The sequence below is a fragment of the Arachis ipaensis genome, chromosome B8 (assembly GCF_059453495.1).
Source record: "Arachis ipaensis isolate K30076 ecotype BB chromosome B8, ASM5945349v1, whole genome shotgun sequence".
NCBI lineage: Eukaryota > Viridiplantae > Streptophyta > Magnoliopsida > Fabales > Fabaceae > Arachis > Arachis ipaensis.
In genome coordinates, this window is record NC_142443.1 from 42,685,429 (window position 1) to 42,696,723 (window position 11,295).

The window sequence follows — 11,295 nt, forward strand, 5'->3', positions numbered from 1 at the left end:
GTGATGAGCGTCACACATAATCATCACCTTCATCACGTTCTTAGGTTCGAATGGATATCTTAGAAGCGAAATAAGATGAATTGAATAGAAAACAGTAGTACTTTGCATTGATCTTTGAGGAACAGCAGAGCTCCACACCTTAATCTATGGAGTGTAGAAACTCTACCGTTGAAAATACATAAGTGAAAGGTCCAGGCATGGCCGAATGGCCAACCCTCAAATGTGATCTAAGATAGCATACAACTGATCAAAGATCAAAAGCTGATCAAAAGATGCCTAATACAATAGTAAAATGTCCTATTTATAATAAACTAGTCACTAGGGTTTACATGAGTAAGTAATTGATGCATAAATCCACTTCCGGGGTCCACTTGGTGTGTGCTTGGACTGAGCTTGAGTGTTGCACGTGTAGAGGTCCTTCTTGGAGTTGAACGCCAGTTTTTGTGCCAGTTTGGGCGTTCAACTCTGGTTTTGGCTCCTTTTCTGGCGCTGGACGCCAGATTTGGGCAGAGAGCTGGTGTTGAACGCCAGTTTACATCATCTATTCTTGGCCAAAGTATGGACTATTATATATTGATGGAAAGCCCTGGATGTCTACTTTCCAACGCAATTGAAAGCGCACCATTTTAAGTTCTGTAGCTCCAGAAAATACACTTTGAGTGCAGGGAGGTCAGAATCCAACAGCATCAGCAGTCCTTCTTCAACCTCTGAATCTGATTTTTGCTCAAGTCCCTCAATTTCAGCCAGAAAATACCTGAAATCACATAAAAACACACAAACTCATAGTAAAGTCCAGAAATGTGAATTTAACATAAAAACTAATGAAAACGTCCCTAAAAGTAACTAGATCCTACTAAAAACAATGTCAAAAAGCGTATAAATTATCCGCTCATCAGGCACAAAATGCACCCACGCGTACGCGTGGCTGACGCGCAGGCGTCACTTGGATTTTCTCCCATCCACGCGTGCGCATGGGGGACGCGTATGCGTCACTGTATCTTGTTGGCTTCCACGCGTGGGCGTGGACGACGCGTACGCGTGACTCTGTTTTCATCCCAAAGTTTATTTTTGAGTTTTCAAAGCCAAATTTCAGACTTCTAAGCCTCTAATCTCACTCCTTACGTCGTTAAACTTTATGATATGCCTAGCAATAGGAATGGCTAGCGAATGTGGTAACTTGTGAATGAAGAAATGGGAGAATTAATGATCAATGATGATCAAAGAGAATGGTATCACTACAAGAAAAACACCCATTCAGCTACACTTCAAAAGGTGTAGCCAAAAACAAAAAAAAGTGATGCCTTAGGAAAAGGCTACGCTTTTCTGTATCAAAGGCTACGCTTCTGGCCTTTGAGAATAGGGTACGCTTTTTAAGTGATGCTGTTCAGGACCTAAGGCTACGCTTTTCAGCACTAATAGTTACCGTAATTCTAAAGAATAGGCTACACTTTTCAGGGCTACTGCATCACTTTATAAATATAGCAAATAGTATACCTATAGCTACTCTATATAAGTGTAGCCTTTTGTCCCTCATTTTTTTTTTAAATTTCTGTTTATATATATATATAAATAGAAATTTCTAACAATTTTTTTTATCTAAACTCTAATATTTGAGAATATAATTATATATATAATCCTGTATTTTTAATTAAATTAGTTAATTATTATAAAATAAAAATGAATACATATATAATAATACCATACAATAATCTTTAAATAATAAAAATTATACTGAAACAAAATATAATTATATAATGAACCAAAAATATTGGGATGATCATAATTTTGAGTATTCATATATCTCAAACTAGAATAAGTATACTCATATAATGCACTTAGAGTTTACTGCTAATAAACTAGTAAAAACCAAAATATTATATCATATAAATGTATCTTAGCTTCTAATAAAAGACATCATCATCAACCATACATCTTTCAATTTCCATCTTTGTCAATAAACCATCATGATAAGCATCTCAATCTTCACTCGCATCTTCAGAATTATCCTGCATAATTATATAGAAAAATAATTATAATTTGAAAAAGTACAACAAGAAAAAAGTAATTAACAGATTAATAACACATACAATATCCGAGCAGCATAGGATAATTGAAACTACTTTTCTTTTCATTTCACCAAAAACATAAAATAAGAAACAAAACCATACTATGCTTGAATAAATCATTAAATAAATAAACCAAAGTCTTTTGCTTTAAAATAACAATCATATTCAGGGGATACTATAAATCACCATAAAGGACATAACTAAAAAACGGACTAACACGACTTCATACTAAATGGGAACTAAAATAAGAAACTCAAGTGCATTGTGCAAGTGACAAGCAGCGCATAATAACATTTTTCTTCCTTTTTTATTTTAACATTATAAGAAGCTCAAACTTTGCATGAAATTACATAATGAAAAAACAAAACCAGAAAAATCAGAAAAACCAGAAAAATTACAACTTCCACCCTGATAACAATAATAATAAAATTACATAATGAAAAAACAAAACCAAAAAAACCAAATCCCAGCTTCCATCTTCTTCAATTTCAGTTCAAATTAAAAAGATTTGGCATCCTCCTAAGTTCTAACAAATAAAAATTTTAAACTCAACAGTAGATATTCAGAATCCTAATTAACAATTAACAATATATAAACAAATATTAGGGAATAAGAAAAAACTGGTCATACCATATTTATGTTTGGAATATGTGTTGATCCATGAGCGCTATTTGCATCAATTGGAGAGTGTTGGGCATCTTGTAACAAAGCTTCAATTTCTTCCGGCCTCATTCCAGGTTCAGATCATTGAACTAGTAACTTAATCATGTTTCACAATCCATGAAGGTCAGCCTCTTGGTGCTGCTGTTTGGCCTTCATGTCTCCAAGTTCAGCCTTCAAAGATGTGACTTCCTCTTGGTGTTGTTGCTTGAGTTCAGAAATTTCTGCATGCTTTTTTAAGTCACTTCGTGTAACAGATCTTCCATAGCACCTAACCCGATCTGGTTATTCTTTTCCAAATAAAGACTCAAAAGCTTCCTCATCTGTTTCACCAGCAGCTTGCCGGTTTTGGAATTCATCCTAATTAAAAGAAACATTTGAAATAGAATTAGTTACCGTATCCTAAATTTGATTTATAATCATTAGTAATTCAATGAACTCTCATACAATTGCATCTTGTGTTTCCTGATCAACTTCCTTCCTTTTCCGACTTGTTCGAGTAGCAAGGAACAATTCAAACCTTTTTGGTTCCTCATTTGTTTCCTTTGTCGCGCGCTACAAAATAAAGCCTTAAATAAGTAAGTCTATAACAACATAACTAAAATTAACTAAACAAATCCCAGCACAAATATTAAATAAGTATACCAGAGCCACTCGTACTTTTCCAAAATTGATTGGCCCCATGCGATGTGGAAACTTTTGCTGTTCTTTATGTTTCTTATTTTTTTCACTTATTGACTATAATTGAATAAAAAGTTAGCATATAGAAACAGAGAAAAATATAATTAAATTTTGCTTCAGCAAACAAAACTACAGCAACCAGAATAGCAGCAGATATAATTGCACAGAATAGAATTGCAGAAAATAAAATTGCACAAAATAGAACTATAGAAAATAGAATTGCAGCAACTTAAAATTACAGCAAACAAAGTAGCCAAAAATAGAATTGTAAATACACAAATTCAAAAGTTCAGAATGGAACTGGCAGCAATATATCCTAAGAAAATTCAATTTAGTTCAAGAACCTACATCAGAATGGATATGTGTTTGTACAGCGTGAGAGAGGACAGATTCCAACATTATCAATTGAATTTTCATTATTTTGCTTATGTCTTAACAAACAGTAAGATATTTGCAATTAAAGTACCAACTATTTTACCTGGATTGTAGGATGACTCCAATAATAGATCAATTTTATGAATTGACTTTCTGGAACTTGTGTCGGTCAATTTTTCACCATATCTTCGATGGTATCAAAGGGAACAAAGTGCTTTTGCTTAATCTTTCCCTTGAACCGCTTCCAAGCATCCCGAATTGCTTGGATCACCCACTTTTCTCCACTATCTGGGAGGATAAACTTGGTCTGCATGATATCAACAGTGTTATACGCACCTTCCTATATTTAAAATAATCGAGATTTAATAATAATAGAAGAGTCTTACATTAACATAGTTCCACATGAATTTCTTAGCTTTAGGAGTTACAGCATGCCTGCTAGTGTATAAAAGACTCACAAATCTTTTATTTCTACCAATTGTGCCTACGAAACTAGTGAAATTAGACACACTTTGATCGGTTGGTCCTACTGGCTGTCCAATATCAAAAATAACTTCTTCCCGCTGATCCATAGTTCTTGCATAAATCTCTTTGCAAGTTGTTTTTCCCTGGGTTTTCTTCTTCTTTGGCTCTCCTAGTTTCATGCATTAGGGGAAAATCAGGGAGTAATTAGTGATGCCAATTGAAAAATTAAGCATTATGATTTACAAAAAAATATAAAAAATGATAGAAATATATTACCTTCATCATCATCAATGTCCTCCATCATATGTGAATAATAATTTTCATCAAGTGGAAAGCTATCTCCCACATCATCACTTAGTTCAGAGCTTAGTCCGTCAATTTCTACATCTATCCCATTTTCTTTTAAAAATTCATCAATAGTTGTAGCCCTTACCCTTGGCTTGCTCTTTTCCTTTCTTGATCCATCTTGCTCCAACATTAAATCTTCAGCTTGTGGGGTAGTGTTTGAACTCGGCAAGTAGTGTCATGTTGCCTTGTTCTACCATGTGCGACTTGAATAATCTGCTACTGCCTTTGGTTGATTGTGGGCTGAGTAGAATTTGCACAACTCCGATCTTGGCTTACACTTGTTGGCACGCTATTATTCATATTACGAATTGCATCGAGCTTCCTTTTAAGTTCATCTGCACCCACCTTTGTAAGCTTAGAATTGTTCAAGCCTTGTGTTGACGGTTCATGTTGTACTTCATGCTTCTTTTTCTCAGCCATAGCCATAATCAAGTGATTCTTTCTTTTTTTATTTTCTGGCTGTTACGTAGGAATGCTTGGCTGTACTTCCAAGGTTTCTGGCGTGAAATTCATCCTTTTGTTGATTGTGTTGAGTGTGCTTTGTAAATGAGTAAAATCCAGCTTCTTTGACGTACATTTCTTCACTCCTTTGGTTGCACTCAACTCTTTTTGACTTTCGACTACATCCAACCTTGGCATAGTTTCCTCCTTGTCATTACGTGCTGCACCTTGCATCACATATTGCTTGCATTCATTTACAATCTTTTGTCTCTTGGCTTTAAATTGTCGAAGCAAATTCTTACTTGATGTTGCTTTAAGATCAATAAATTCTTTATTCCTACACAAATAAATTAGTTAACTCGAGTTAATATAAGCAATAAAGTGACATATCCTATAAGAAACACTAACAAAATGAGAAATTAAAACAAAAATATGACTTACAAATAAAAAGGTGTAGAAAACTTAGTTATACATATGTACATATTAAGCAATAAATTGCTTAGGCTGACCCATCAGAATCAGAATCTCCAATGAAATCTGCCTCATGTTCTTGGGCAGAAGTCACTTGGGGAACCGTTTCAATAACTGTAGGTCGTAGATCATTCCTTTCCAGAATAATTTCACCATCATCAGCTGGTATGGCAGGACTTGTTATATGCTCGTGTTGTTCACTATAGAAGGTTTGACGGGCCTCAGACTCAGATTCGTCATTTGTTTTGAATAAGTCTCTTGGGATAGTTTCCATAACATAATGTTTGTTATGTTCGTATGGATCTTGCACATAAAAACACTGATGTGCTTGAGATGCTAGTATGAAAGGTTCATTCTGGTAGCATTTCTTATTGAAGTGAACAAATGTAAGACCATACTTGTCTCTCCCAGCATCATACCACTCACACCGAAATAATACAACCTTAAAACGCCCAAAATAATCTAACTCTACTATCTCAAATAACCTACCATAATAAGCTACAGTGTCTTGAATTGGACTTTTATCTTTAGCACTTGCAAAGCTTGAAGTTAAAGCAGTTAATGTGACACCACTATTTTGTGTTTTTCTCCTTGCCTCACGCTCCACAGTGTGAAACCTATATCCATTAATTATATATCCAGAAAATCTTCTTGCAACAGAGCTTGGACCTCGAGATAATTCTTTTAGCCAAACAGGCACATCTGGATCCCTCGCCCGAGTTTCAAACCACTGCGAGAAGGTTTTACTGTGAACTTTTGCTTTTCTCCATTTTATTCCTCGCTGATTATTAACCTCATCCTCATGCTCTCTGTAGTTAATAATAGTTATGTTTGATCGGAAAAAATCTAAATGCACTTGATTTAGTGAATAAACATAAGTTATATTAAGTTACCTAACATAATATGCGACTTCTTCACAATTGTATAATACATACACATGGGCTTGAGCACTGATATGTCATCGAGATTAATTGGTTCTCCATTTTCCACACCTAACGAATGACCTTTGTTAGAAAACAACTTTGAAGGCAAAACTTCGTCGTCATTAGGATCATCATCATTCCGAGGTCGCTTATTAAGTCTTGTTCGCACACCTCCATGCAAGTATCTTGAGCAGAAAGTTAAGCACTCTTCAGCCAGATATGCCTCTGCAATAGAACCTTCGGGGCGACTTTTGTTGCGTACATACGACTTTAATGTACACATGTACCTTTCTGGAGGATACATTCAATGAAACTGTACCGGACCACCCAATCTCACCTCATTTGCTAAATGAATGGGAAGATGAACCATTATGTCAAAAAAACTAGGGGGAAAGATCCTCTCAAGGTGGCATAATATTTCCACAATCTCTAACTCCAGTCGATCTATCTCTTCCAGTGTGATTAACTTTTTGCATAAGCGATGAAAAAAGGAACTTAGTCGAATCAACGGAATGGCCACGTGATCAGGAAGGATGCTTTTAATCGGTATTGGTAGTAAGTAGTGTAGCAAAAAATGAGCATCGTGGGTCTTATACCCAGAAATTTTTCTTTCTCCTAGATGTACAGACCATGATATATTTGAAGCACTACCATCAGGTAGCTTTGTTGTCTTCAAAACACCACAAAAAATTGACTTCTCTGCAGCAGTCATAGAAAAGCATGCCTTTACCAACTTTGTTCTCTTGCCATTATTCACCTCCTTTGGTTGAAGATTTTTCCAGATCCCTAAATCTTTTAAGTCATATAGAGCATTCAGAATCTTTTAAGTCATATAGAGCATTCAGATGATCCTTTGTCTTGCCTGGGATATCCAAAAGAGTTCCAATTATACTGTCAAGTATGTTCTTCTCTATGTGCATGACATCTAAGTTGTGACGCAGTAGGTTCTTGTGCCAGTAAGGCAATTCAAAGAAAATTGATCTTTTTTTCCAATTCCATGGGAAACTATTTGATGTACTTTGCTTCTTCCCGAAAACATTCTCAAAATTTTGTAGCATCTCAAAAATTTCCGTTCCTTCTATAACAGGTGGAGGGGGTATTAATTCTTGCTTCCCATTAAAAGACCTTGTATTGGTTCTCTATGGATGATCCATGGGTAAAAACACACGATGGTCCATATAAACTGTCTTCCGACTATGTTTTAGTTGTAGAGAAGAGGTATTTTTGTTGCAACAAGGGCAAGCCAATTTTCCCTTTGTACTCCACCCAGACAACATAGCATACGCAGGAAAATCATTGATTGTCTACAAAAGAGCTGCCCGCATTTGAAAGGTCTCATTCTTTGATGCATCATAAGTTTTCACCCCTATTTCCCACAACAACTTCAAGTCTTCCATCAATGGTTGTAGATACACGTCAATATCTTTTCCAGGTGATTGTGGCCCAGGAATAAGCAAAGAAAGCATACAATATTCAGGTTTCATGCACATCCACGGGGGCAAGTTATATACCATCAACATTACGGGCCACGTGCTCCATGAAATATTCATGCTACAAAATGGGTTGAACCCATCACTTGACAAGCCTAGTCTAATATTGCGTGATTCTTTTGCAAAATCTTCATTCATTTCATCAAAGTTCTTCCATGCCAGGCCATCAGCAGGATGCTTTAACGTCCCATCTTTAAGGCGCTCCTCATCATGCCACCTCAGACTAGCTACCATTTTTGAGCACATAAATAATCTCTGAAGTCTTGGAATTATAGGAAAGTATCTCAGAGTCTTTACAGGAATAGGACGACCTTTCTTATGAGGTTGGTTCTCGCTATTATCACTAGAATTTTCAGTATATCAAGCTGTTCCACACACACGACATTGTGTTTCATCCTTTAGTTCTTTCCTATACAGGAGGCAATTATTAGGACAAGCATCGATTTTTATAATCCAGACCTAAATCTCTTATCATAGCCTTTGTCTTATGGAAAGATGGAGGTATATTAATTTCAGGCATTGCCTCTTTCAATAGCTCAAGAAGGGAAGTGAAGGAGGCATTGCTCCAACCGTGCAAACACTTTAACAAGTACAGACGGATGGTAAAAAATAATGTAGAAAATTTCTTGCAGCCCGGGTATAACTCTTGACTTGCCCTATCTATTAAATTATAAAACTTTTTAGCCTCTTCATTTGGACCTACAGTAACACCCTCAACATGATCTCTAAATGCATCATTAAGCAGTCCTTCGATGTCATCGCGTGCACCTTCATTATCCGTGTCATCATCAACCACCATCGGGATTGTCCATTCCCCGTGATTAATCCATGTTCTATATACCTTAACAAATCCGTCGGCGACTAAATGGTCAAATACCACATCTCTTCTATACCACTCAATATTACAACACCTCTTACAAGGACATTGAATTTGTTGTCCGTCCGGTTCTCCCTCAGAGTATGCAAACTCTAAGAAACTAATAACACCATTGATATACTCTTCGCTATACCTCGGTAGATCCATCCAATTCTTCGGCATATCACAAAACCTAATCGATAATTATTAATTTTTTTGGAGGAAAATTTATAAGGGATCGCAAAGTGAAGATAACAATAGTAGAGGAGGAAGGGTGTTATGAAATATAAGGGGCATGGGCTATGAAACGGACTTTCATAGCCTTGTAGTTAGGTTAGGAAATAGTTCCTAGTCTTAGAAGTAATTCTCTAAACATTTTACTAGAAACTCGCTGAAGCAAAACAAATTAAGGAAAACAAAGAATTTATAGTACATAAATAATAAGTTAAATTGCAACTTCATAACTAATAAAGCAATCAAAGTGGAGCTACACATGAATTAATAGCATAATAATAAAGAGAAAAGAAAAAGTATGCATTGTACCTTGCCATGACACGATCAATATTTTGACAAAATCCACTTGGGAGCTTCAACCAAAAACTTCAATCTGTTTGTTACCAAGTAAAATTCTAAGAGATTAGACTATAATCATATTTAGTCTTGATTTATTTTCATAAATTCTAAACTGATATAATTAAAATGAAAGGGAAAAAAAATAGAAAAACTCAATTCAGGTCGGTAACTTATTTGAAAAATAAAAGCAATCTGATAACAGCCCAAAATTCAAATCCAAAGCATGAGTAACTGAGTAACTAAAAATAAAAGGAAGCAATCTTGCTTCTCAAAACTCAATTCAGGTCAGTAGAAGTGAAACGATTTAATGGTAAGTCATGAGCTAATCAAAATATTATCCTGGTAAGTGGTAAGCCATGAACTTGGCAGCCATTCATGCAAACCACATGGGTCATCCATGCGCCTCTTTGGGCCTTGTCAATGGTCACATTATATATAGAAATCTTTCAATTTTAGTGAACATGAATATGGGAATGCTTAATATTGATATTGCAGTTAGGAATTTTTATACCTTTCCGGTTATCCCTTTTCAAGCAGCAAAATAATAATGAAAACGTATTTCACTATTGTCTTAAGGCCTTTTTTATTTTAAAAACAATAGATTTTTTGCCAGTCCTACGTATAATGGAGTATTACTATTTTATACGTGGAGTATGCAGAATTGAACAATATAATATAAGAAGAAAAATATTATCATAAATCTCAATAAGTCACGGATTTGAAGTTGTTGCGGAGCAGAGCCTGTGATATAATAAAACCTTGGAAGTTCTAACTTTAAAAAATAAAAGTAAAGTTATGAAAATAGATGGAGGTGGGCAGAGTGAGACAGTGAGTGATGTGAATTATTATCAAGTGATAGAGTATGATGATAACGTGAAGACTCATATTTTAACACATTATTACCATTACCTTAATAAATGCTACCAAGATTTTGCCTGCATGTGTTGCTCTGCTCTGTTACTACTTACTACTTTTATGTTTTCTAATCAAAGTTGTTCTCAAAAGTAATAAACAAACAAAACTGCCACTGATGCCCTCAAAACAAGGCAAGCTAGTACTTATCCCTAACAATATCAATATCTGTGTTTTCAGTTTAGACTCCACTGCTCACTGCTACGCTTCAAATTTCTTATTAAGGAGTATATGCAGTTTACTTGGAATATTGAACAATCTCAATCAAACTAAAAACTATTTTCTTATCTTATCTATATAGTAAGTTGATGCTATGATACTGAGAAGAAAACCAATTGCAGAGGAAATAAGTGGGTGCTTTATCTGTGAGGGTCCACCTTCAGGGATAAGAGCCCATAGTTCTCATTAGTTGAGGTGTCCTTTTCCTAACTTCTTGATTTATATAGTACAACATTATAAGTCAAATCAAATCAAAGTTCTCTACAATATAAAACGCACTACAACATTATATTTCCCCAGAAAACACTACAAATCAATTAAATTACGAAACTCAAATTTCATTTTTATGACAATAGATCTCTAAAAAATCACAATTTCCTTTTAATTAGTTAAAAGTTTGCATGTCTTTTAGAACTAGATATGCCTTTTAAGTGCCTCTACAGCTCTAACTTCAAACTTCCCTAAAAGCTAACACAGATAACTCGACTACTTTGACATATCAAAATCTATTTCCCAATATTGACACTGCTCTACACACAGGATTTTAATTATTCAAGTTTTAAAAAGTGCAAATTGATTTGAATTGGAGAAATCAGAGAGAAAAAATAAAAAGGAAGTGCTGGAATGTAATTGAGCTTGTGTATTCCTAATAGAACAAGTAATTGTGGATAAAAAGGGAAGCATCTTCATCAATCATCATATACAACAAAGCTTTTCACTCAAAATCCATTCATAATAGACAATAATAACTGAACCAAAAGGTTTAGTGTGACTACTTAAGGGGAAAAAAAATTAAAAGTATGCAAGAAGAGAAC

At 35.0% G+C, this 11,295-nt stretch overlaps 1 pseudogene; it reads right to left on the reverse strand.

Moving 5' to 3' along the window:
• Nucleotides 1-7,734: 7,734 nt before the first annotated feature.
• LOC148547828 (uncharacterized) lies at nucleotides 7,735-8,965 on the reverse strand (annotated as a pseudogene).
• Nucleotides 8,966-11,295: the final 2,330 nt, after the last annotated feature.